We start from the raw sequence: 26,571 nt of genomic DNA on the forward strand, positions 1-26,571 counted from the left end.
CTTTAATGTGACCTATAAACTGTACAACTCAATTGAAAAACAAACTGAAATCTTTTAGGGGGGGGGGGGAGTAAGCATAAAAAACAAAAATAATGTGGTTGCATAAGTGTGCACACCCTCTTATGACTGGGGATGTAGCTGTGTTCAAATTAAGCAATCACATTCAATATCATGTTAAATGGGAGTCAGTACACACCTGCCATCATAAAGTACCTCAGAGTAACCCCAAATAAAGTTAAGCTGTTCTAGTAGGTCTTTCTTGACATTTTCTTAGTTGCATCCTATAGCAAAAGCCATGGTCTGCAGAGAGCTTCCAAATCATCAGAGGGATTTTATTGTTAAAAGGTAACAGTCAGGAGAAGGGAACAAAAGAATTTCCAAGGCATCAGATATACCATGGAACACAGTGAAGACAGTCATCATGAAGTGAAGAAAATATTGTGCAACAGTGACATTACCAGGAACTGGTCGCCCCTCCAAAATTGATCAAAAGACGAGAAGAAAACTGGTCTGGGAGGCTGCCAAGAGGCCTACAGCAACATTAACCTCTTCCCATCCGGCCCATGCTGATAAACGGAAAGATGGTGGGGTTGCCGATGCAGGGGGGATGTTTCTAAACATCCCCCCGCATCCATTACCTGTGTGCGCTCCCTGGGATCGCTGTACGGGACTGCTGTGTGAGGTCAATCAGTGATCACATGAACAGTAGTAAACAAGATGTCACTTCCTGACATCATTGTTTACTACTTGTGAAATCTGTGAATGATCGCAGAGGTCACATGGTACAAGGCTATTCTCAACAGCCTTGTACCATGTGACAAGCTGTGACCAATCACAGCTCTCACAGTATTTCTCAATGGCTGCAGGAATGCAGCCAGAGAGAAGGAGAAATGATTGCTTTTACAGCCTTCAATCTTCATCACCCCCCACAAGTAGTAGTGTCACTATGGTGATACTGTACTGCTAGGGTGACAGCATGAAAAAAAATACATAATAATATAAAAAAAAATTGAAAAATGTTTTTGAAAATTATGTTTTTTTATAAACTGATTTGGATTTTTTTTAGCAAAAAGAAAAGAAATATACTTATTTTTTTCAAAAATCTTGGTCTTTTTCATTTATATAGCAAAAAAAAAAAAAAATCCCAGTGGTAAATAAATACTACCAAAAGAAAGTTTTATCTGTCTCAAAAAAATGCTAAAAATTTCTTTTGGGTACAGTGTTGCATGACCCGCAATTGTCATTCAAAGTGTGATGGAGCTGAAGGCCAGGACAGGAAGGGGGTAAAAGTGTCCAGACTTGAAGTGGTTAAAGGAGCTGCAGGAATATCTGGCTCGTACGGCTGTGTGGTACATGTGACAATCTCCCGTTTTCTTCAAATGTCTGGGCTATGAGGTAGAGTGGCAAGACAGAAGCCTTTTCTTACGAAGAAAAACATCCAAGCCCGGCTACATTTTGCAAAAACACATCTGTAGTCTCCCTAAAGCTTGTGGGAAAATGTGTTATGGTGTGATGAAACCAAAGTTGAACTTTTTGGCCATAATTCCAAAAGATATGTTTGGCACAAAAACAACACTGCACATCACCAAAAGAACAACATACCCACAGTGAAGCATGGTGGTGGCAGCATCATGCTTTGGGGCTGTTTTTCTTCAGCTGGAACTGGGGCCTTAGAAAAGGTAGATGGAATTATGAACAGTTCCAAATACCAGTCAATATTGGCACAGAACCTTCAGGCTTCTGCTAGAAAGCTGAACTTGAAGAGGAATTTCATCTTTCAGCATGACGACAACCCAAAACATACATCCAAATCAACAGAGGAATGGCTTCACAAGAAGAAGATGAAAGTTTTGGAATGGCCCAGCCAGAGCCCAGACCTGAATCTAATAGAAAATCTGTGGGGTGATCTGAAGAGGGTTGTGCACAGGAGATGCCTTCTTACGTGCGCACGCACTTCATCAGAGGAAGAGAATGGTCTCTTCCTCTGATGAAGTGTGTGTGCACGTAACGCGTAAGGAGGAGCAGGACGTCGTGACGCTAGCCGTCGGAGCCACGTGGAGGCCCGGCGGCCATCTTTGATTTTGGAGGGTTAGTTCATCCCTACACCCCTGATGCTGTTTTTATCGATATTTTATGTTTGCAAACACCTTTTTTCCTAATATATACCATATTTAAGTACTACACTATGGGCATCCTTTCCTGACTCCTTTTGAGGAGTATTTATTTGCAGAGCCCACTACTGAGATCCAGTCGCCTGACCCAGAGAAGGAAGATATCCTGTAAATAGGCACCCTCTTCTACCTATCCCTTAAAGGGACCTCTGGTACTTGGATCCAATTAATCTGATTCCTGGGCTTTTTGCTGATTACCACACTGGAGGATGAGTACCTAACCCTGACCAGACCAATATCTGATGAGGAAATCCCTAGATGTGATACTTCATGCGTATAACTATTACGCATCTGGAGAGTGCGGAATTCTGCTATTTCTCACGGAGCACCGCCATTGATCCTACCAGTTACCTGGCACTTTTAGTCACATAGACTGTTACTTACAATGAACTTTGATTTATTGTTTTAGCGCTGCACTATTCTATTTATTTTATATTATTTTAGTCTTTTCTTTTTACTTCCCTCCATCTAAAAGATTTTAGTTTGTTGTTCAACTGAGTTGCACAGTTTATAGGTTACATTAAAGGTGGAAAAAGTTCTGAAATGATTTATCTTTGTCTCATTTTTTTACATCACAGAAACCTGACATTTTAACAGGGGTGTGTAGACTTTTTATATCCACTGTATGCAGTCCAATGATACTCCAAAGAGAGCTGCAATCAAACATCTAAAAGCCCAAAATAGGTGTAAGTTATGGTTTGGTCCAAACATTTACGGTTCAATCCAACAGACCCTTCGTTTGATGGGAGTAAAGCGATGGGACCAGACGTGTCGGTGGTTGGTGGGTTTTTGCCTTTGGGCATCTCAATTGATATGGATCTGCATCGCCGGATCACGTGACTGATTCTGGATGTACTTTGTGGGTCTTTTTAATTTTTTTTATTAAAGGACTTGTCAAAGTCTGTGTGTTTACTGACACTTTACATTTTTGGTATTGAGTAGGGGTACTATGTAATCCTTACTCAGTCACATGGGGAGAGCTGGTATCTTGTCCCCCTCCTTTCCTACCCTGCCAGGCTGCACGCACGAATAAAGGACTGATTTGCATTTATTTTGGGAGGATCTCATGCTTTTTTGATAGATTTTTAAATGGGGTTACCCTATAAAATATTACATTTGGAGAAATGCCTTTTTGTTTTGTTTTCTTGGTTATTTGGTGCTGTCCTTGGACTGTATATACCTACATAAATGAGTTTTAACAGTGTTCTTTTAAACGTTTGGCCGAGAAGGGCTTGCTCATTTTTCATACTTTCCCCAATTTTTACAAGCACCATAAAAAATACAGATTATTCAGTACAGAGCAGAAAATTTTAGGCTTTGTAAAAGGAAAGTTTACAGTTTAAAAATGCCCGAGTCTGTGGTCTTCATGATCCAATGTATCTATTGCCTGCCTTGGCATCTTGATACAAGAGTCTCCACAAACATTTAGTTGTAGTTAAATCTCACCCTCCAGAGGCCTAATTTTTCACCAGAAGCTAAAAAATCCAAGCTGTAAGACTTGTAAGATGTGAAGATGAAGAATAATTAGCTGGAAAAACATAGGTGTATAGAAAGGTCAGCGTTTACTGGTGGATGAAGTCTCTGGGATGAACAGAGCACCTCCTGCTATGAATTATGGCATTTATGCCAATCAGAAGAAGCTGAAAGTAGGAATAAAAAAAAAACACAAAAAGATTAAAATTAAAAATTTAAATATGCAGCCTGTGCAAAGCCCACTGTGCACTTTTTTTCTTTACAGATATGCAAGGTGATCCCATGCAGCCAGATTTGGGAGGTTTCTCACATCTCTAAGTGATATTGAAGCCTTTTCTTACATGATTCTGCATGGTGCTTTCTCTCTCCTGTGGTCCAGTATGTGCCAGCAAGGCTGCAGCAGATGATGCTGGAACCAGAACACACACTTTATTGTTGAAAAACTAAATTCACCTTTAGTAACATGTTACACCTGTGTTCATGGTATAACATGTTACTAATTAGACAAGTGCGATTTGTTTAGTTACAAATCAAAATTTGGACAGAATTTTCGTTATGTATCTGAATCTCCAAATCACAATAGTAACAAATTTCAATGAATCCAAAATAATTTATAACGAAGCAACAAATTAATTAGTATTCGTTCGTTTCATTCGAATGACATGATGCGATAGTTTGGGCCTTTTGTTCATGTTTGAAGCAACTGAAATAACATACCAGCATAAGAAATTATTCAAATTGGGATTTGTTTCGTTTTTACTTTGCATTAACATTTTTCATCATTATCCACTTGACCTCTTGAAGATTTACCCTCTTCATGACCAGGCCATTTTTTGCTATACGGCGCTGTGTTACTTTAACTGACAATTGTGTGGTCATGCAACACTGTACACAAATTAAATATATATTATTGTATTTTTACACAAACAGAGCTTTCTTTTGGTGGTATTTGATCATCACTGGGATTTTTATTTTTTGCGCTATAAATTATTATTATGATTATACAGTATTTATGTAGCACCAACAGTTTACGCAGCGCTTTACAACATAAACTTAAAAAAAGACTGTAAAATTTAAAAAAACAATATTTTTTACTTTTTGTTGTAAAACACACCCCACAAAAAATTAAATGTAAATAAAATTTCAAAAAAAAAAGTTGCCGGACAGAAAATTTACAGCCAAACTAGTGGATTTTTTAGGCACATTGAAAAACCATACTATCATATAAAAATATCACAGTTTATTAACATAAAATGATCACAAAAAGGATTTTTTAGAACAAGAAATACAGAGCCACCTAACACATCAGGGAAAAAAAACACAGTACATCGCATATCCCTTTGCATATAATGTATTACGTCTCCTATAACAAGAATTTTGATTCCAAAGGAGTAAGGTTGAGAATAAGAAACGGTCAGCGCGCTTTGCCTACATATCTGGCTTCTTCAGGACCGTGACTTCTGTGTAACGGAGAGCAGTGCTACTATATGTAAGATACAAAGAGGACAAACAGATGGTAAAATACTGATGGTAACATTATATTACTTTTGTCATAGTGTAATATGAAAAAAAAATCTTAAGAAAAAAAGTAATAAAAAATAAAACAATTTAAAAATTAAAAAAATAGAAAAAAAAATAACAATTTTTTTTTTCATACTGTCACCAGTCAGTGTCCCTGATCACCGCCACACCAGTTATATGATGATGCTGTACTGCACTGGTGGCAGTATGTAAAAACAAATTTGGAAAATAATTTTATTTTCTTAATTTTCCAAAAAATTATGACCAAAAAATTACAACTTCAAAAAACTCGCCATGCTTCTTATGAAATATGTCAGACTGTCTGCTTTGCAAAAAGGGGTCATTTGGGGGATATCTGTACTGTTCTGACAATTTTGGGCCTCAAGAAATTAGATTGGCTGTCAGTAATTCAGGATTGACAAATGTTCAGATATATCCCACAGTTTGTGAACTCTATAACTTTCGAACACATTAAATAATAAATACTGATTTGGGTAATTTTCACCAAAGAAATGTAGCAGAATACAACTTGGCCTAAATTTATGAAGAACAATTATTTATTTGCAAACTTTTATAACAGAAACAAAGACATTTTTTGGTCTTTTTTTTGTTAATTTAGCAAAAAATAAAAACCCCGGAGGTGATTAAATACCACCAAAAGAAAGCTCTAGTTGTGTGAACAAAATGATAAAAATTTAGTTTGGGTACAGTGTTGCATGACCGCGCAATTGCCATTCAAAGTGTGAGAGCGCTGAAGCCTGAAAATTGGCCTGGGCAGGAAGGGGGTAAAAGTGCCCGGTATTGAAGTGGTTAATGCACATTTTTTTGCAACTTGCGTGCATTTATTTATTTATAAGTGAACTTATCCTTTAAGATTTCAAATATATTTGTTACCTGCCCGCATGCTAAGTAAAGTGTAACCAGTCATACACTGGTAAATTTTCAAATATCTGGTTGTGAAAGATCATTCAACAGAGCATTCGATGTATCCATAATTTTCCTTTCATTCCCATACCAATCTATAGAAACATAATGTTCAATTCTCAATCCTTTACAATAGAATCCAAATAAAATACAAATGTATTTGCCACATTAACAGTTAGGACTCATTTACACTTGCTTCGACTTTAACGCCTTGACTCAGGGTAAAACAAATGTTAATGCCTAAGCACAATTTTGCATGTTAGTAAATTTGTACAAATTATCGCAACTATTTTGTGTAACCAATTGAATTATACCTTGTTTTTTTCAGGACTTTCTTTTGGTGGTAAATAGTAATGAATATCTTTTTATTATTATCGAAAGGAAAATTGCCCCAAAGTAGTAATACAACATTTTTTGCTTTTAATTTAGCTGTATACGGTCATACACATAATTGTTTCTTTGCAACGTGTTAACAGGACTGTGAGCTTACCACTTTATTTAGTGACAGGTTCCTTGATTGGCATTTAGAGTGCTTTACAAAAGCGTGTTCAATGCCACATTTTGAAGCAAGTGTACAGTAAACGAGCCCTTAGAATTTTCTTTGTTCAAACAAGAGATAACAAACATTTCCATGTGTTTTCTGGAACATACAGTTATAACGAACATCACTTGGCCCTCATAAACCATTTGAAAAGTAAGCTAATGTTTCCAGGACTAATGATTTCAAACTACATTCTACCAGTGTATGGTCAGCTTAACCACTTGCCCTCCAGAGGGTTTACCCCCCTTCCTGACCAGGCCACTTTTTGCGATACGGTGCTGCGTTACATTAACTGACAATTGCGCAGTCATGCAACAATGCACTCAAATGAAATATACGTCCTTTTACTCCCATAAATAGAGCTTTCTTTCGGTGGTATTTGATCGTCTGTGAGTTTTGATTTTTTTTTCGCTTTACACAAAAAAAGACCGACAATTTTGAGAAAAAAAACTATATTTTTGACTTTTCGCTATTAAACATGTCCAGTAAAATAATTTAAAAATCAAATTGCATCATAAATTTAGCCTAAAATGTATTCTGCTACATGTCTTTGCTATAAAAAAAAATCTAAATACATGTAAATTAATTGGTTAAGTGAAACTTATAGCGTTTACAAATGGCGGTATAGATACTGGAATTCTTTTTTTACTAGTAATGGCGGCAATCAGCAACTTATAGCGGGACTGCGGCGGACATTCTGACACTGGGGGGAACTGACTTGGTGTCAATGACATCCCCAGTGACACCAATACAGTGATCAGCGCTAATAAAAAGCACTGACACTGTACTAATGGCACTGGGCAGGAAGGGGTTAACATGTGGGGTGATCAAAGGGTTAACTGTGTGCTATTTTTCTCTGTAAGCACTCTGCTTTGTATGGCTCTGCTATGTAGAGCCAAACAAAGCAGTGTGCAGGAGCTGACAGGGGAGAGATCTGTGCTGTTTATACACAGGTCTCTCCCCCTTCAGTAATTCTTGGAGATCACCGGGTGCTGGCGGGGAATCACCAGCCAGGACCCGGTGATTGACAGCTGAGCCGCAAATGGCAGTCCCCTACTCGGAACTGCAAAATCATGTATATATATTTGATTTTGCACACCCGTGCCACCCTGTAGCAGTATTTATGCTATAGGGCGGCACAGAAGCGGTTAAGGTATATTTCCATGCTTACAAATTGGGATAACACCTACTTTATAGAAGGTATATTTACATGCATAACCTAAAATATATATATATATAATTAAAAATTGCAGCTCACCTTTTGTAGATGCTCTGTTATGGAAATTTCAGCACTGAAGAATGCTACTAGTTCTCTTTGTTTTTGAGGGGTCTAAGCAGTTGTGTTTTTTATTGATTCTGAATGGGAGGGTCTGGTTCATTATAATCACCTGGTGCACTCTTAGAGTTCCAATAAGGAAATCTGCAGTGTCTGCATCCCTATCTCACCAAAAGTGAAATTCCTCTAGCAGGGGATGCTTAAAAATGTACTTGTATCTCAGTGAAGACTTCTTGGAAAATCAATGAAACAATCACACAAGCAGGAACTTACATTTTTGGAGGCGTACAGTGTACTAAATGCCTCCAGATTGCATTGAATTTTGCAGAAAATTAGAGTGCTGCAGAATTAAAAGGTCATGTTAGCACTTCTGCCCCACAGTACTAGGGTTGTCGGTTTTAATCCCAACCACAGCACTACCTGCCTGGAGTTTGCATGTTCCCCCCGTGCCTCTGTGGGTTTCCTCCAGGCACGTCGGTTTCCTCCCACACTCCAACCACACTGTGGTAGGTTAATTGGCTCCTGTCTAAACTGGCCCTTGTATGTGTATGTATGAATGCAGGGGCGGACTGACAACTCATGGGGCCCCTGGGCAATAGGGGATCATGGGGCCCCTGTGTCCTTGCCCAAACTCAAAAAAGCCTATGAAAAATGTACCAGGGGCATCTCATAGGGCCCCCTACTGACCCCGGGCCCTCGGGCAGTGCCCGAGTTTCCAAATGATCAGTCCACCCCTGTATGAATGTGAGTTAGGGACCTTAGATTGTACGCTCCTTGAGGGCTGGGACTTTTGTGAACGTACAATATAACATGTAAAGCTCTATGTAAATTGACGGTGCTATATAAGTACGTGATTAAAAAATAATAAATAGAAATAACATTACATTATAATATAGCTTGTGTAGCAATTCTCTATATTATTTTTTCCATGAAAGTGGAGTTACCCTTTAAGCCCAAATTAGCATTGAAGATTTTTCCAGCATTTCCAGTGAATCTCAGGGTTCGTGCAACCTGCCTCCCCCTTGTTATGTCTGAAGCTGATAAAGCCTGCTCCTATTCTTCACCATCTCTGAGGCCAACCCTTGGCTTGGCTGATTGTAAATAAACATCTTATTTTTGTGGTTGCATGCCTTATTATAAATGACAAACAGAGCACCATGTATTTGCAGGAAACACAGACTCGGTCCTCTGCCGGGTTGGCTGGAGCCCTTTAGCTGCTTGTATAATCAGTGTGTAAAATATCAACCTGCCGACAGACATAATTACCGGCTTTGTACAACACGCGGGGGTACATTCTGCTCCCCTATGAGTTGGGAAGTGACAGGTTGTCTTCATATAGTCTGTGGTTTTTCTATCAGGGCTCGCCCCTAAGAAGTGGTTGCACACAGCATGACAATCACATACAGGCTGTGCTGTTCAGGGTGACAGCGATGGTACAGCAGCCTCTAACCACAGAGATCTGATACATTTCGTGGTTGCCGATACTCTCCATCTCTCCGCGCTCACACTAAATAATGTTTATAGGGGACATTGGCTAAGCTGGAGGTTCATTTGCAAATGTTATTTATTTTTCCAAACAGCGCTTCATTGCCCATGCATACTGGCTTAGGACTGAATTTGCACATAGCACTCTAGAAAATTCCCCTAAAAGCAAAAAGAAGGTTGTATAGCTTAATAAAAATGGAAAATGTATTTAAAAAATGCTTACAAAAAATACAATAATAACAGGCACTCCCCTGACTCATAAAAGTAATTTGAAAATATGTCAAGGAGCCCTATACAAAATATACATATAATATTCATTATTAATGAGGCATACGCAGTGTTACCCAGCATCCTGAAAAATTATTGCACGTGGGAATTATGGGGTAAAAAAATAATTTTTAAGAAAACATAGTATGTAGTTAGCTGGCGAGTAATATTAGCTCAAGTGAAATAATTTTTTTTTTTTTTCATGTACACACCTGATAAGAAAAATAAACCATTTCTGGTGTTAGTATTATATACAGTATATCAGTGTATAAATACATATATATATATACATATATATATATATATTTATTTATTTTTTTTTTTTTTTTGTGACACTAATATACGGCATACTGCTATCCCACACAGTGCATGTGTTTACAACGGGGGAGCACAGGGACAACTTATCAGAGAGCTGCTATTCCTTCATTGTCCAATCAGATGCTCGGAGGTGTGTCTTGGATCAAGCTGAACAGCTCCTGCAGAGGGCATCCAGACCCTGGATCACAGACTGTTTAACCATTTCAATACCGGGCAATTTTCCCCCTTCCTGCCCAGGCCATTTTCCAGGTTTCAGCGCGCTCACACTTTGAATGACAATTGCGCGGTCATACAACATTGTACCCAAACTAAAATTTTATCATTTTCTTCACACAACTAGAGCTTTCTTTTGGTGGTATTTAATCACCGCCGGGGCTTTTATCTTTTGCTAAATTATCAAAAAATTTTTTTTTAAAAAAACACGTTTTTCTTTTTTTCTGTTATAAAAGTTTACAAATAAATAATTGTTCTTCATAAATTTAGGCCGAGATGTATTCTGCTACATGTCTTTGGTGAAAATAACCCAAATTAGGATGTATTATTTAGTTTGTAGGAAAGTTATAGAGTTCACAAACTATGGTATAGATCTGAATATTGATCAATCCTGAAGTACTGACAGCCAATCTAATTTCTTGAGGTCCAAGGATGTCAGAACAGTACAGATATCCCCAAATGACCCCTTTTTGCAGAGTAGACAGTCCGACGTACTTCATAAGAGGAATGGCGATTTTTTTGAAGTTGTATTTCTTTTGTCATAATTTTTCGGAAAATGAAAAAATGCAAAAAATTATTTTCACTATTTTTTTACATACTGTCACCAGTGCAGTACAGCGTCATCATATAACTGGCATGGCGGTGAACAGGGACACTGACTGGTGACAGTATGAAAAAAAAAAAATATATATATTTTTTTTTTATTATTTTAAATTTTTTATTAAATTTTTTTTCTTTTAAGATTTTTTTTCATATTTCACTATGACCAAAGTAGTACAATGTTACCATAGTAACATTGTACTACTTGGGGAAGTGATCAGTATTTATTTATTTTTTTACACAATTTGCTTATAGCAAAGAATTACTTTGCTATAAGCAAGCATTTACCTGAATGACATCGATTTTTTTTTTTTTTTTTGTGCTTAGCTGTGATTTGGCCACAGCTAATCACATGACATGTGCATGTGATTAGCTGTGACCATTCACAGCTAGACAGTAGTATACAATGGATGGCATGAATGAAACCATCCATTGTATACAACTGTCATGTGACCTGCTGTGATTGGTCACAGCAGGTCACATGGTACCGGCAATGGAGCCGATACTCAGATCTGTCATCGGCCGTGTCCGAGGTACACGGCCGGTGACAGATCGTGCCGCTGCGCAGCTCTGCAAGCGTGAAAAGTGCGCATGTGCGGGAGGACGCCATTTGGCGTCCAACCCGGAATTCCAATACATTTTGCCGGCCGCCTTTTGGCTATTGGCTGGGCGTGTATTGGTTAAACATCATATATATACTGTATATGGAACGTTCCTTTAAGCTCCTTTAACTGGGTACACAAGGACACCAGGGATAAGGGTAGATGGGTAGTACAATGGATATGAACAATTGAGTACTGACGTGATACTTTTTTTAATTTCCACTAACATACAATTTTGAGGACAAGCTTTCGGGGTATGTCCCCTTCTTCAAGGTAATACGGCTACAATCACCTCAAGCACAATGGATATGAAAATGCAGATAAAACAAATTCAGATATCAGCGTGATTTCCTAAAATACTCCATCCTGAGTCAAGTGTTAAGAGTCTCTCCATCGGATCTCCTGACCAATACTCTCCTATATCCACTTACAGTATAATTCATTATTCATTGGTTACTTGAGAAGCTTGTCTTCTTTTTTAGGTTCAATTAGCAGAAGCACCGGTCCTGTCAACTGCCACATCGGTCATATTTCTCTAATGTAAAACTGGATTTATGTTAATAATTCTGAGGGGCTGTGAGAAATCCCCCTTGCCTTCTATGCACAATTCTTCTGATGATTGCGTTCCCCAGGGAGGCTCAGTCACACAGCTGTCCAAGGCTGAAATCAACGGAACTGTGCCGTTCTGTATACGGAGTCCACGTTTATTTGTGAAGACATACACATCTTCTTTACATTGACACTTCATTTATTAGCAGTAATTCCATGCCTTGCTTCCCATGAGTTCTCCTTTATCTGTGTTTCAGTGGTGTATTTAGGTTTTGTGCTGCCCTAGGCAAAACAAAAAGGATGCCCCAACACCCCGGGAGAGAGCCAGACATTGACCTACAACGCCCCTGCCCCTTCACCTGAGGGAGCCATCCACTAACACACATCTCCCCCCCTCCGACGAGAGACAGAGACACTCACCTTCACAGCTCCGGACATCCCTGGAAACAAGAGTCGAACTCTGTATACACCATCAAGCAGCCTGCAGCCTCTCAGATCCCAACTGGTCCCCTACCACATGTGTCCCTTCTTCTGTCCTTTCTTCTGGGGGGCAGTGCTGCTCCCAAGAAAAGTGCTGCCCTAGGCAAATGCCTTGTTTGCCTTGTGGTAAATATGCCCTTAGTGTTTTGGGATCCTCAATGAGTGACACTCCAATAATGCTGAGACTAGACAGTATAGTGTATTTTTATTTATTTATTTCAGATACTTATATAGCACTGTCAATTTACGCAGCGCTTTACATATATATTGTACATTCACATCAGTCCCTAACCCTCAAGGGGCGTACAATCTAAGGTCCCTAAATCACATTCATACATACACATACTAGGGCCAATTTAGACAGGAGCCAATTAACCTATCAGCATGTCTTTGGAGTGTGGGAGGAAACCAGAGTACCTGGAGGAAACCCACGCAGTCACAGGGAGAACATGCTAACTCCAGACAGGTGGTGCCAGGGTTGGGATTCAAACCAGCGATCCTAGTACTGCCAGGCAGAAGTGCTAACCATTTAGCCACTGTGCTTCCCATTTTTTAGTAAATATATGCATTGGCACTATAACTTCCCTAGTTTTGCTGTGTACAAGCTGTCACGCAGTGGGGGGTTAGGGGATACAAACCTGTTCAAGGTGTCAGATACTGGGCTTTTCATGAGCTTCTTTCCCATTGCAATGACATGCTTGAGACATGCAGCGGTGCATTGAATGCATTATTGTGCTACAATTTTATACATCGCCTGTAAGGTGTAAATAAGGCATACAGAAATCAACAGTTTTCTCTGTCTTTTTGTTGAGCTTCTGATAAGGAATGCCGATTATCGCAGCTCAATGTATCTGGTGTGAACAAGCCCATTCCCACATCCTTGTTTTTTAAAGCTTATTAACCACTTGACCTCCAGAAGGTTTTTACCCCCTTCACGAGAAGGACATTTTGTGCTATTCAGCACTGTGCTACTGGTAATTGTGCGGTCACGCAACACTGTACACAAATGAATTCTATATCATTTTTTTTCCTACAAATAGAGCTTTGTTTGGTTGTAATCAATCACCACTAGATTTTTTTTTTTTTTGCTATAGAAATGAATACTGAAAATTTGAAAAAAAAACCCAAGTTTTTCTAGTTTCTGTTATAACATTTTTCAAACAATCTTTCTTCATAAATTTAGGTCAAAATATAGTCTGCTACATTTCATTGGTAAAAAATAACCCAAATCAAGGTATATAATTTAGAGTGTGTGAACGTATAGTATACAAACTATGGTATACAGTATATATTTGAAAACTGATCACTCATGATTTTTTTTACATACTGTCTTCATCATAGTGACACCGAACTACTCTGGGGGGGTGATCAGGGATTTTTTTTTACAATAATTTTAGCTCTCATGAATGGCTTTCCTTTCATGAAAGCTTGCTAACTTTTGACATGTTGTGATTGGTTACAGCTATTCACATGGTACAGGGTGCCAGTTACCACGTGATAGCTCTGGGCTAATCACAGCTCACAACAGTATGCAAGCTGTTCATGAATGAAAGCCATTCATGACATTTTGCTTACAGAATATCATGTGACCCCTATGATTGGTCATAACAATCAAATGATACTCCAGCTGCTCACAGCAAGCACAGTGATCACGGACACAGAGGTCACAGGATCACAGCGCTGCGTGCCCCAAGGACGTGATAATGCAGATATGCATCCCAACATACAAGAACACTGCAGTGCTTTTACCTGTCACCCACCTGCAGAAAAACTGTGGGCAAGTGGTTAAATTACTAAACTGCATGCATTATCTAAGGCCATGCTAAATGCAAAGCCTGACCACATCTGCGTGCCGAGTTGCAGTGTGTTTTTGAAAATAGCTCAGGGTTTTTTTGATCTCTTTCATGCATTTAGAGGCCCATAAAGGTCAATGGTAACAAACGCATGATGTGTTTTGCAAGCAGTTTATGAATTTTGAGCCTTTAGTAACAAGTGCAACATATCCACGCTCATTGAAAAACACCTAAAAAATGCATGAAAACATAAACATAAACCTGTGTGTAAACCTAATGATTTTATCAACTCTTTTCTAAAAAGTTCCTTTCTAAAAGGTTGGCTGTTGTAGTCACTGAAGCCTTTCCTCCAGTTTTATCCCATGTAATAGGGATATGTGTAGTATGCTCCATGGACTGCATCCCGGCAGGAGGATTTCAGTTTTACGTTGGACGAGAGAGAGAGAGAGAACAAGAGAACGAAAGAGAGAGAGATGAGCCTGGATAGCGATACCACACTCAACACATCTCTTATTGATCTCTTCTAACCTTGCAGAGAAGCAGTCTTGCATTAACTAACTTTTACATCATCAGCCACCCCCAGATGGGACCACAGATGTGAACGGTGAGGTTAAATATCACTGGAGGTCAGCAGACATGCTAGAGGGGTCACCGGGAGATCATCTCCTATCATTGTAAACCACAACACTTTCACCAGACACCATCCAGAGGAGGCAATCATTGAGTATCTGTCCTGATGCCGTAATTCTCTGCAACTCCAAGGTTAAAAGTCATACAATACTGCATACTGAATTTATTTATCTACCTGTATCAAATAAAACAAGATATCTATATCTATTTCAATCTAATATCTAGAAATACAAAGGGGGCCTTCAGTACACTTTCAAGCTAGCCAGCAACAAAAAAGCCAAAACTGTCTAAACTGCTCAGAGGCTTTTGTTGCATGCATTTGCAAATACATGTTGAAGTCACACTGCCATGTCAAGGGACCTCCGTAAAGTAGTTAGATCTTAGTCCCCATCTATGGGACATATACATTATAAACAACGCACAAACTAAGAGCAGGCTCCAGATCCAGAGGATACGATCACTGAGTAGCTGTCCTGATGCTGTAATTTTATGCTTCCTCAAGGTTAAGGGTCATACAAAACTGCATGTGTTATATCAATTTGTAAGAGGGCCTACAATTGGGTAGATGTTGGTGCCAAATTGTGTAAGTTCCTGCCCTGATTCTTCTTGGATAGGACAACCACCCTCCTGTTGTTGATGGAACCCTCCGCCATATTGTGTTATGCTCCTGGCCATATATTCACTAGCAACATAGTAGGCCTTAATATTTGATAATAAAGGAATGTCCACACATAAAATGCATTTTCCGCACTTTACTATAATTTCACAAGGATTTCGGACATCGCATTTGACACACTATAAATCCTTCTCTCTCTCTCTCTCTCTCTCATTCCTTTTCTAATGCTCTCTCTCTCGCTCTCTCTCTCTCTCTCTCTCTCTCTCTCTCTCATTCCTTCTTTCTTTATGCCATTCTCCTCTCTCTCACATTCCTTATCTCATTCTTCGCTCTCTCATTCGTTATTTCTTTATCTCATTCTTTTCGCTCTCTCTTTAGCTCTCTCATTCCTTCTCTCTTTATCTCTATCTCCCTCATTCCTTCTTTCTTTATCCATTCGATCTACTAACCGCTAAAACTAATAGACACTATTCTGTACTCCTGTGAATCAATAAATGAAAGTGAGCGCTTTCTAAAGATGAGCAGCTGGAACACACAGGACAACCAAAAAATCCTCACATGGAACTGAATAAAAAAGTGCAGCGCTAGAAATAAATAGATAAAATAAATGAATAGTCAATATACTTGATAGATACTCCAAAGTCAATGCAAAGTCCCAAAAGGAATGGTCGGCTTCAGACGTCCATACACACAGATCAATGATGTATATACTGTGGTAAAGATGCAGAAGAAGATGGGTAGATGTGATCCCCGGATCCGTGAAGATCCCCAGGTCTAAGAAGCATACGTTCCCAAGATACTAAGGAAGCAGTCACAGCTACACCAGAGGAAACCACCACTCCTTCACTTTACATCAACGATATCTAAGAGGAGATACTCCTCATAAAAAGAAATGCCCATAGTAAGGTATAATATATGACATTTATTGAAGTAAAATAGGATGCATCCAGATTAGGTAAAAACGTATAAGTACACCGCCAACAGATATTGCATAAAGTTAGCAGCCAAAGCGAACAGGACTAACCGTCCTGTCAGTTGTAGTGGCCGCCGGAGCTCCCCAGTGCTCCGACGGCGTGGCGTCAAGGCGTGCGTAGGTTCCTCCTTACGCGTTACGTGCCAAGCACATCCTCAGAGGAAAGAACCGGTGCACGCCGTGACGTGCAAGTCAGAGCTAAATAGACCAAAAAGCGCATGCGCCGTAGCCAGGCGCCATTTTATCGTAGCTCACACAAGGATCTATGTGTCAGTCCGGGATTACAGGAGAGACAGCAGATAATACAGAAACATAAGTAATATATAAATTGATACAAAGAGTCATATCTTATCAATAATGTATGTTAAAAAGCGAAAAAAACGGGGGAAAGATATATAACCAAATGCAGCCAAGACGGCAGATGCTACAGCAATAAAACAAGTATAGAATTAATATAAAAAGTAGTATCTTGTCATTGGTAAATGACAGAACCAATGTGAGGGGAGAGATAATATGCAACCAAGGGCAATATCATGAAAAAATAAGTTAGATCAAAAAGCACATTAATGTCATAATCATAAGTTAGAACAATCATAGTTCCATAGTAACAGGGACCTGATTAGTAAGAAAAGAGCAATAAAAAAAAAAAAAAAAAAAAAAATTAAATAAAAATAAAAAATCCCTCTAAAGCCAAAAAACAGAGGGGGGGGGATGATCTTCCCCCCCCCCCTCTGTTTTTTGCCTTTAGAGGGATTTTTTATTTTTATTTAATTTTTTTTTTTTTTTTTTTATTGCTCTTTTCTTACTAATCAGGTCCCTGTTACTATGGAACTATGATTGTTCTAACTTATGATTATGACATTAATGTGCTTTTTGATCTAACTTATTTTTTCATGATATTGCCCTTGGTTGCATATTATCTCTCCCCTCACATTGGTTCTGTCATTTACCAATGACAAGATACTACTTTTTATATTAATTCTATACTTGTTTTATTGCTGTAGCATCTGCCGTCTTGGCTGCATTTGGTTATATATCTTTCCCCCGTTTTTTTCGCTTTTTAACATACATTATTGATAAGATATGACTCTTTGTATCAATTTATATATTACTTATGTTTCTGTATTATCTGCTGTCTCTCCTGTAATCCCGGACTGACACATAGATCCTTGTGTGAGCTACGATAAAATGGCGCCTGGCTACGGCGCATGCGCTTTTTGGTCTATTTAGCTCTGACTTGCACGTCACGGCGTGCACCGGTTCTTTCCTCTGAGGATGTGCTTGGCACGTAACGCGTAAGGAGGAACCTACGCACGCCTTGACGCCACGCCGTCGGAGCACTGGGGAGCTCCGGCGGCCACTACAACTGACAGGACGGTTAGTCCTGTTCGCTTTGGCTGCTAACTTTATGCAATATCTGTTGGCGGTGTACTTATACGTTTTTACCTAATCTGGATGCATCCTATTTTTACTTCAATAAATGTCATATATTATACCTTACTATGGGCATTTCTTTTTATGAGGAGTATCTCCTCTTAGATATCGTTGATGTAAAGTGAAGGAGTGGTGGTTTCCTCTGGTGTAGCTGTGACTGCTTCCTTAGTATCTTGGGAACGTATGCTTCTTAGACCTGGGGATCTTCACGGATCCGGGGATCACATCTACCCATCTTCTTCTGCATCTTTACCACAGTATATACATCATTGATCTGTGTGTATGGACGTCTGAAGCCGACCATTCCTTTTGGGACTTTGCATTGACTTTGGAGTATCTATCAAGTATATTGACTATTCATTTATTTTATCTATTTATTTCTAGCGCTGCACTTTTTTATTCTATTCTGTACTCCTACTCCTGGACCTCTCTGCTGCCTTTGACACAGAGGACCACCCCTTCCTCCTCAAACAACTCTACTCCTTTGGTCTCCATGACTATACTCCTTGTTGGTTCTCATCCTACCTCTCCCACCACACCTATAGCATCACTTAGAATTTTACTTCCTCCTCTCCTCTTCCTTTCTCTGTCGGGGTCCCCCAAAGTTCTGTTCTTGGAACTCTCCTATTCTCAATCTACACTTCCTCCCTGAATCACCTAATAGCCTCCCATGACTTCCAATACCCATTCTATGCTGATGACACCCATATTATCTCTCTACCCCTCAGCTCACTTCATTAATCTCCACGCACATTACTAAATTACTAACAGACATATCAGACAGGATGTCACACCACGTCCTCAAACTCAATCTATCCAAAACCAAGCTCATAATATTTCCTCCTCCATGTGCTCCTTCTCCTGACTTCTCTGTAAAGATCAACGGCACAACCATCAACCTGTCCCCACATGCCAAGGTAATAGGTTTAACCCTGGACTCTGAACTATCCCACATTCAACCACTGTCCAAAGATTGCTGCCTTAATCTATGCAGCATCTCCAAAATACTCCCCCTTCCTAACCAATGACACCACAAAGCTTCTAATTCACTCCCTGATCATCTCACACCTCAACTACTGAAACGCCATCCTCATTGGCTTACTTTTACAACTTATCCACTTTATGATCTGCTCAGTGTCTGCCACCCCTCTCTGCCAATTCCTCCACTGGCTTCCGCTCACCCAACAACTTAAGTTCAAAATACTGAAAACTTACAAAGCCATCCACATCAATAACCTACTCACAAAATACCAACCTAATCGTTCTCTTTGTTCCTCCAAAGACCTCCCTTGTCACCATGCTCGCCTCCAGGACTTCACCAGAGCCTCTCCCATCCTATGAAACTCCCTACCCTGATCTGTCCATCTATCTTCTACTCTGTCCACATTTAGACGATCCCTTAAAACCCTTTTTGTCAGGAAAGCCTATCCACCTAAAAACTGTACTTTTTAAGAACTGTATTTTTTTCCATCAGATTTTCACCCACAGTTATTACCTTTTGTTCCTCCTGTATTTCATTGTATTGTAACTGTACTGTCTACCCTCACGTTGTAAAGCGCTGCACAAACTGTTGGCACTATATAAATCCTGTATAATAATAAATAGCTCTCCTCTCTCTCTCTCTCTCTCTCTCTCTCTCTCATTCCTTCTCTCTTTATCTCTCATACCCACTTTCTTTATATCATTCTTCTCTCTAGTTCTCATCTCCCTCCCCCCTTTCTTTCAGCAAAACTCTATATAGGAACTTCAAGGAAAACTTTCTACAGAAAATTATGTCGGCTGCTCTTGCTGACTTCCCATTATTACATTACATTAGTGTTAGTTGCCTTGCTGTCATGTTGACCCCTGTGCTTTAATACGTTGAGTCACTAACCTAAAAAAGGTCCATACAAGGACCTCTGACTTTCCTGATGTGCATATGTGTTCTAGTTCAGTGATTCAAAAAGTATAGATAGCAGAGGGTCATCATAAGAGCAAGGCAATTAGCAAGTTCAGAAGGTAGTCAACAATAATGGTTCCAAAAGTATACTGCAAAGTATATGTAATGCCAATCACTTCAATCTTATATAAGCTTTAACATGGTAATGTAATTTCAAAAGTCATTTTTAGTATTTTTAAATACGTGGTTATTATTAAATTAATACCTGTTGATCCTGCCATGAAAGTCCTTGTTACAGCTCTTTTTTATAGGGTGGTAGTGCTCTATTCATGTCTCCCAATTGTGCTCCTACCGTCTCACCTTGTCACAGAGATTTTCAGTGAAGACTACAAGTGGCTATTCAAATACACATTACCCAAGTAAGGCCCACTGAGATACAACAAAACATGAAAAAAGTGAAAACAGTATCTTATTTAAAAACACTGTGGATGTTGTTTTTGATACACAGTGCTTTAGCAATTTAAATGTCTTTTGGGTGGAGTTTGTCTCTGCTTTATTTATTAATTTTTGCAAAATGCAGCATCACACAGTAATCTATATTAACCTCCCTAGCGGTATGATTATGTCAGTATTTCTGTGCTCAAAGCAGTACATTTTTTGGAAATATGTTGTTTTTTTTATTGTAGGCCTGTAATTCTTAGGAATAACTCACTGAAATCTGTCCGAACAAGAGTCTAGTAAACATCCCGGGTATGTTAAAACTTGAAACACAAAATCATAAATTATAATATAATAAATAATCATAAAAAATAATAATATAATAATAAATGTAATTGAATAATGTAATGAAACCAAAAACACTGAAATTTTAAATAGAGCGCCAAGTTCGCACATCACTGAGCAAAGTCGCAAAATCGTTTTCAGTGTCTGATGATGAATTTCCCCCACGAATCATTATCACTCAATTCTGCAAGTGGTTCTGATTTACTATCTCTGTTCTCTAGCCGGTCTAAAACCGCTTTTGACCTAAAGGGACGCTTTTTGGACGCCATGGACGTTTCTCAGTTTCCAGGCAGAAAGAACAGTAAAAATGCAGGCAGGGCACAGGACAAAGCAGTAGGGACAAAATGTATGTGAAATGGTTTGATACAGGAATGTTAGACTATGTGAATTTAGTGTATTTAGTGAATGCCACATTTTCACATTTTTTAATTTCCCGCCAGTTCCGTCCTCCATACATACCGATGCTCGCAGGGAACGGACCCCGGAAGACGGATGCCGGCATCGGCCGGAGGACATGACTGTGGACGCTGCAGGGGGGACATCTCGGGAGCGCAGGACAAGGTAAGTGAAACAGGGATCACAGAGCAATGCTGCAGGGTAATCTCGAGTGTAGCTCAGGGTAACCGCTTTTGGTACAGAAACTTAACCCCGAGCTACACTCGGGAATACCTCCAGGGGGGTTAAAGTAGAACTAAATGGCAAAACTGTTTTTTTTTTTCATTTTGGATAGTGTAAGAGAGAGTTAAAACCCCCTTCAGTTTTTTTTCTATCTGTGCCCATTGGGGAGATTATCTTCACATCCTGTCCTATAGCAAAAACAGGAAGTAAGAGGAAATCACTCCAAAGTGAGGGAATTCCTGGTTGTCACCAGAACTAGCATCCCCATTGGAAGATTTCCCCTCTGATCCTGTTCTGGTGACAACTCAATATCAGTGGTAATAGGAAACAGAGCAACTACTGTAGACAAGGTGAATCTTCCTAATGGGGACACAGACAGTACTAAAAACCTGGCAAGGGTAATAATCCTTCCCCACTCTGTCCAAAAACGAAAAAAACAGTTTTTGCTTTAGTAGACAGATTACAGTGTCAGATGGGTTGAATACCTGTTACCCCCTGTGAACACTGTGGGTTTGCCTTGATAGCTTTTATGTCCCTAGGCAGCGATGCTGATAGCAGCAGTGGATCACTGGGGGCAAGGGACCCTTAGCTCCTTATTGAGTAGCAGTTCGAATATTATGTATTTGGCTCCATGCACACTCCATGCTGTGTAAAGTCACCCTAAAAAGGTGAGGTTTTTAGCGTTTTTTAGCATTTTTTTGTTAGGGTTGAGCAGCATTTTGGCGCGTTTGTGGTTTTTAGGGGTTTTTTTACCAAGAAAATTTTTTTTCTTGTAAAAAAAAGTCCAAAAACGTCGGGTTTCCACGTTTTACCGCATTTTGCTACGTTTTTCAACATTAGAGTGTTTTTACAGCTAAAACACTCCTCTAGAATCCCACTAGTTTGGGGGGGGTTTCCAGCCAAAAAATGCTGATTATAGTCTATGTGTGCATGGACACATAGGATAACATGCTGGGAAGTTTACTGGCTGTAAAAAAAACGCCAAAAGCCAAAAACAGTAGCTGAAAAAAGACCAGTGTGCATGAGGACTTTTAGTGCCTGCTGCAGCACAAATTAAGGGAAATAAGATGACAATATTTATTACTCTATATACAGCTGGACTTTAGTTATAAATATGGAATGTTCATTTGGACTTTTCTTTTTTCAACATTTACACGTTTGCATCGTTATTTGTATAAAATCTATTTAACAAATGAACGTTAAAGGTTGAATCCATGACACTCAATTTGTGAAGCATACTGGGAAAGCCCAGCATTGCCTGCAAGGCCTTTGGCAGGTTCAGCAGGCTGAATAATTAAAGAAATCCAGTGTTTTCCCCATATAAGGCCAATAAACAAGTTCACTTTAATTCAGTCTTTCCAGTATTGACATACGTTTTCTTTGCTCCCTTTTCACTCTATTCAGCAGCACAGGTTCAGTGAAGGTAGTAGACAAGGCAAAATATTTTTATAATTTTCCTATTAAGTTTGGTTGCAATTGCATGTTTTCAATAATGAATAATGTATTTACAATGTCCACTGGCATCTGAATTTAAAGTGATATTAAAGGCCTGTTTTGGGTTTTTTAAAACAACAAACATATCATACTTACCTGCTCTGTGCAGTGGTTTTGCAGAGCAGTCCCAATCCTCCTCTTTTTGGGTCTCCCACCGACACTCCAGGCTACTCCCTCTTGCCTAGTGTCCCCATAGCAAGCAGCTTGCTATAGGGGCACCCCAACTAGCTCTTGAGCTTTGTGTGTCTATTCACACACGGGGCGTGGCTCAGCCCCGCCAGTGCTCTCTCTTCATTGGCTCAATGGCTGTGATTGACAGTAGCAGCCAATGAGGATGGAGGTACCCAGGAGAGCCGAAGCTCTCGTGCACATTGCTGGATCAAGATGGGGCTCAGATAAATATTAGGGGAGGCTGCTACAAACAGAAGGTTTTTTACTTTCATGCATAAAAGGACTGATGGGCAGAAGCTGAACGGGCATGAATGTGACTTCCATGCTGACCGGAGCAGATACCGCTCCATGTGAAAGGAGAATAAGAATTGATTGGCCCTTGCAACAGTCACCCAGTGGTGCACAAATTAGACAAAGACAACCTGTAATGGGAGATTGGCCTGTTTTTCATACCCGGCATACTACGTTTAACTATGTTTGCAAAGTTTGTATCGTGTTTCTTGTACTGCTGTGTGATGTGAATCTTAAGTCTTGTGGTTCTTGTATGAGTTATGTTGTTACCTGACCTTGTTCACTTTGAGGTCATGTCGTTAAATTTTATCATAGTAAAAATTGCACTAATATTTCTGTGTGCCTCAATATATATATATATACATATATATATATATACAGTTGCAAGAAAAAGTATGTGAACCCCTTGGGATTACATGGAGTTTTGCATGAATTGGGCATAAAATGTGCTCTGAACATCATCTAAGTCACAACAATAGAAGAACACAGTCTGCTGAACATAATACTACACAAACATTAGATGTTGCTATGGTTTAATTGCACATAACATGTAAACATTCACAGTGCAGGGAGGAAAAAGTATGTGAACCTTTGGACTTAATAACTGGTTGACCCTCCTTTGGCAGCAATAACCTCAACCAAACGTTTCCTGTAGTTGCAGATCAGACCTGCACAACGATCTGGAGTAATTTTGGACCACTCCTCTTCACAAAACTGTTTCAATGTAGCAATATTCTTGGGATGTCTGGTGTGAATCGCTCTCTTAAGGTCATGCCACAGCATTTCAATCGGGTTGAGGTCAGGACTCTGACTGGGCCACTCCAGAAGGCGTATTCTGTGCTGTTGCAGCCATTGTTTTGTTGAATTACTTGTATGCTTTGGGTCATTGTCCTGTTGCATCACCCATCCTCTGCGGAGCTTCAGTTGGCGGACAGATGGTCGTACGTTTTCCTGCAAAATGTCTTGATAAACTCTGGAATTCATTTTCCCATCAATGACAACAATCCGTCCAGGCCCTGAGACAGCAAAGCAGCCCCAAACCATGATGCTCCCTCCGCCATGTTTTACAGTGGGGATGAGGTTTTGATGTTGGTGTGCTGTGCCTTTTTTTCTCCACACATAGTGTTGTGTGTTCTTCCCAAACAACTCAATCTTGGTTTCATCTGTCCACAGTATATTTTGCCAGTAGTGCTGTGGAACATCCAGGTGCTCTTTTGCAAACTTCAAACGTGCTGCAATATTCTTTTTGGACAGCAATGGCTTCCTCCGTGGTGTCCTCCCATGTACTCCATTCTTGTTTAATGTTTTCCTTATTGTAGATGTGTCAACAAAAATGTTAGCATGTGCCAGAGATTTCTGTAGGTCTTTAGCTGACACTCTGGGATTCTTCTTTACCTCATGCAGCATTCTGCGCTGTGCTCTTGCAGAAATTTTGACAGGACAACCACGCCTAGGGAGAGTAGCAACAGTGCTAAACTTTCTCCATTTGTAGACAGTCTGTCTTACCGTGGACACATGAACATCAAGGCTTTTGGAGATACTTTTGTAACCCTTTCCAGCTTCATGCAAGTCAACAATTCTTGATCATAGGTCTTCTGAGAGCTCTTTTCTGCGAGGCATGGTTCACATCAGACAGTGCTGCTTGAAACCAGTAAACCCAAAACAGGTGTGTGTTTTTTAAGGGCAGGACAGCTGTCAGCAACACATACAATATCATCACACTGATTGGAGTCAAGGTTGGCTCACTCCTGGCTCCAATTAGCTCTGGGAGAAGTCAATAAGCTATGGCCTCACATACTTTTTCCTCCCTGCACTGTGAATGTTTACATGCTATGTGCAATTAAACCATGGCAACATCTAATGTTTGTGTAGTATTATGTTCAGCAGACTGTGTTCTTCTATTGTTGTGACTTAGATGATGTTCAGAGCACATTTTATGCCCAATTCATGCAAAACTCCACGTAATCCCAAGGGGTTCACATACTTTTTCTTGCAACTGTATATATATATACATACACACAGTGTATATATATATATATATATATATATATATATAAATATATATATATATATTTCAGTGTTAAAATGTGTAAGCATATCTGCTTGGGTTTATTTATGATATGAGGATGGATCATTAATAAGGGGGAAGGAATGTGAGCAGGTTCTGCCAAAAGGTTAAAATATTTGCTGTGCTGACTCATTTTGCAAATATATGGGTCCACTGTGCTGTCTTTCAACCAAAATGCTGCATTGTAGATGTATGTACTGTGTCCTAGGGTTGACTTGCTAGGATTGGTGAATCTGACAGAAAGGGTTAACACTGCTGGATAGGTTTTCCCACCACCCCCCTGCAGGTCATACCATATACAAATGGGCTCTTCAGTGCCCCAAGAGAAAGCGGCCAAACCAACCTCAAAATGTAGACTGTCACTCTGCTGGACTGTGTCACCCTACATCGAAACATAAACGAGACAATACAGTTTAATGCAATGAACACAAAATACATTGTAGGTGGGACATAATCAACTGTAAAGCATGGTGGAGGAAATGTTATGATTTTAGTATTATTATAATTATACAGTATTTATAAAGCGCCAACAGTTTGCTCAGCACTGTACATTACAATGGGAGACAATACATGCGACATACAATAACAATACAATGCGATACACGAGGGGTTCGAGGGCCCTGCTCCTCGGAGCTTACAATCTAGGAGGGAGGGGATAGTGGTACAGGAGGAAAAGCTGTGGGTAATGGAGTGGTAGGAAGAGTGGAGGAGGTCGGCAATTAGCAGGGGGTAGGGTAGGCTTCCCTGAAGAGGTAGGTTTTCAGGGTGCGCCTAAAAAGGGGTTCCTTTGCTGCTTTTGGCCGTGGACAGCTTGCAGTCATCTTTGAATTCTGCATCAGATCAAAGTGTGCTTGAGGCACATAGGCAAAGTGGGCTACTCTGCCAGAATACAGTACTCATGGGGGTCTGTTGGTTGGCTCCCCTACCCTGTTAGGCTTGGTGTACCAAATAAAACAAAAATTTTACTGGTCTGCCTTTGCCATTACTATCTATCTATCTTTTTTTTAATGGAGTTCCTTTTTTGAGTATTACCAAATGCAGACAACAAGGCGATCTCCCCAGCCAATGATGCATACGTAGAGCAGCGATGCCGTTGTTGATGGATGCAGCTGGGCGCTCTTTGTAAATGAGCCATTTAGATGTTTATTACTAATTAGCATCAAACCGCATTGTTTTCGTTAGCACTTACAGGAAATCCCATTTGGTATTTATAAATTTTTGTAAGAAGCAGAGAGCATGCCGTTTTCCCCCTTTTTTTTATTTGTGCTTGACACTGAGAAGAGCCGTTTTAAATCGTGTCAGCATAAATCTACAGGTCACCATGCAAAATTAATGAGCTTCTGAGAGCAGAAATCATTTGCTAGATGGTCTGACATTATACGAGGCCCACTGACGATTATG

This window comes from Staurois parvus, unplaced genomic scaffold (assembly GCF_062004578.1).
Source record: "Staurois parvus isolate SC_StPar_1 unplaced genomic scaffold, SC_StPar_1.0 ptg000195l, whole genome shotgun sequence".
In the NCBI taxonomy this organism is placed as follows: Eukaryota; Metazoa; Chordata; class Amphibia; order Anura; family Ranidae; genus Staurois; species Staurois parvus.